Raw genomic sequence first — 2,390 nt, forward strand, 5'->3', positions numbered from 1 at the left:
TCTCACAAAATTATAATGGTCTCAAATGAACCTGAACCTATATATATATATATATATATATATATATATATATATATATATATATATATATATATATATATATATATATATATATATATATACTATCTTATAAAAGAAATCTAACTATTTCTATAAATAGATTTAATATAATAATAATATTTTTTTAAGACGTCCAAACTATTAAGCTAAGAGTACAACTAACCATCAATAAAATAATATTATAATATAAATATTATAAATAATAATGCAATGGGTACAAAGTATTTTATCCACTATCAACACTTTTGAATCAGTATCCCTTGCTTTTAGGAATTGAATCGTATCCTCTTTTTTCAACAATTGAATGGCACTTTCAGCAATTGAATTAGTCAAGAGAAGATACACTTTATATAAATTGCATCTCTTCTGTCAGCCGATTAAAACCCTAAAATGTTGAACTCTCTCAATCGGCGACCAACGCCTACCAGTAGAAGATGTAGATGACGACCAGGCAAATATCTATAGATTACACCTGCCTTCACTCATATCTCCCCCATACAACTCTTGGGGCAACTGATTGCACAACAACAGATATACAATCGAGTTGCTTCGGGTCAAACACGATCCAACGCCACAGTCAAACAGCCATCTCTCTCACAACCACCGTTTCCCGTCATTGCCAAGACCTACACATGTTTGATAACATGAAATCTACCTAAAAGAATCCACCTTGATCTCTTTATCGCCCAATCGGTTGTTTTTTCAATTAGACATATGTTATGCTGCTTTTTAGTTATAAGATAATTGTTTGTGTTATTATTTTTGTCGTTGTGATGAAAATTTTGGAGCTCTGGAGAAGTCGGAGGGATGATTTATAGATTCCAGTGAGTCTGATGTGTGTTTTAAAGCAAAGTAGGTTCACGAGTTCTGATTTCTTTTTCTTTTTTTGTTGCAGGTTACTAGGTAAAAGTTTAGTATTTTTTTAATGTTATTAGCAAAGCCCCTTTTGGTGTCGTATCACCTCGACCATTCCCGTCGTCTTCCTATGATTTATGGTCGAGTCTTTAAAGGCCATCCTTCAATCTGGGTCAAAGTGAAACATATCATAGTTGTGAATGGAAAGCTGTTGATGGGCAAAATTGGCAGAAACAAGTATGGAAGCGGGCTTTTGACATACATTTTTCTTAATTTTCTCGTGTTTTGTGCTTGGATTTAACCCTCTTTCTTGTGTTTGGTTATTATTGTCAAGAAAATATACATGGACTTTAAGGTGTACTCTGGATACTGTTTTTGCTACTGATGAAAGTGTATTTTTGACATACATTTTTTCTAATATTCCTATGTTTTGTTCATACATATGGTTGAATATCACAAATCAGTTATTTGATGTTTTCATCCCTTTGGAAGTGAAATATCAATATTTGTTAAGTTGTATGATTATTGTTGTAGTTTTCTTATTTCCATCGTTAATGCTTAATACACTTGAAATCTTGAATCTTGATAGGCTACATGTGAGAATCTGACTAGAAAGAGAAGAATTATGATGATCTGAGGGTTCTTCTATTGAATTCTTGAAGTATGTACATTTTTTACACTTACAAACACTAAAACTGGAGCTTTTTACTTCATCACAAGCTGCTTTTTATCACCTTTTTGTTTTGATTACTTTTTTTTTATATTTAGTTATCAGGGGTTTATTTATTGTTCAAATGCAAATAACAAAAAACTATTAAGTTTTTTTTTTATTCCTGTTGAAGTATTGGTGCCTCACGAAAGCAAATTGTTATTTACAGGTAAGTGTTTTTTTTTTATTTTATTTTTTAAATTCCGGTTAAAATATTGAAATTTGCTCATATGCAGGTAAGTACATGCAGGGACGGAGGATTGAGACAGTTTGCCTCTATTTGATAATCATTAAGTTTATTCTCATATATGGTTCATTTGTGAATAATATTCTTGGTATTATTGGATCCATATCTTAATTATGCAGTATAGTTAATGTTGCATTGCATAAGCTCTGTTATGATTGATTAAGACACCAGTTGTTTTCATAATGGTTTTTTTTTTTTTTTTGAAAGAAACCAATAAAATGATGAAATTGTGCATAAATTAATATGATGGAGTTAAAATGAAGAATGAAGGAAATAAATAGTAACAAAAATAAAAATAGAACGGAGAGAATATGTATATTTAATGATGAAGATTGAAACGAAAAACAAAGTGAGAAAACGTAGAATTCCCAAATTGCCGCTCTTGATTTAAGTGGGATGTTGTATGTGTGGATATATATGGTTGGGTGTGTGTGGTTTTATGTGTCTGAGTAGACATATACGAATGTGTATTAATTAAGTTTATACGTATGTGTTTACTAATTTTCTTTTCCCTTTTCT

At 30.5% G+C, this 2,390-nt stretch overlaps 1 long non-coding RNA gene across 1 annotated transcript; it reads left to right on the plus strand.

Moving 5' to 3' along the window:
• The first annotated feature begins 291 nt into the window (after positions 1 to 291).
• Positions 292 to 1,985, plus strand: LOC122195982 (uncharacterized). Its single transcript, XR_008226648.1, has 3 exons — positions 292 to 884; positions 956 to 1,793; positions 1,861 to 1,985. It is a non-coding gene; the product is annotated as an uncharacterized LOC122195982 (long non-coding RNA).
• The last annotated feature ends 405 nt before the right edge of the window (positions 1,986 to 2,390 follow it).

This window comes from Lactuca sativa, chromosome 9, assembly GCF_002870075.4.
Source record: "Lactuca sativa cultivar Salinas chromosome 9, Lsat_Salinas_v11, whole genome shotgun sequence".
Classification (NCBI taxonomy): domain Eukaryota; kingdom Viridiplantae; phylum Streptophyta; class Magnoliopsida; order Asterales; family Asteraceae; genus Lactuca; species Lactuca sativa.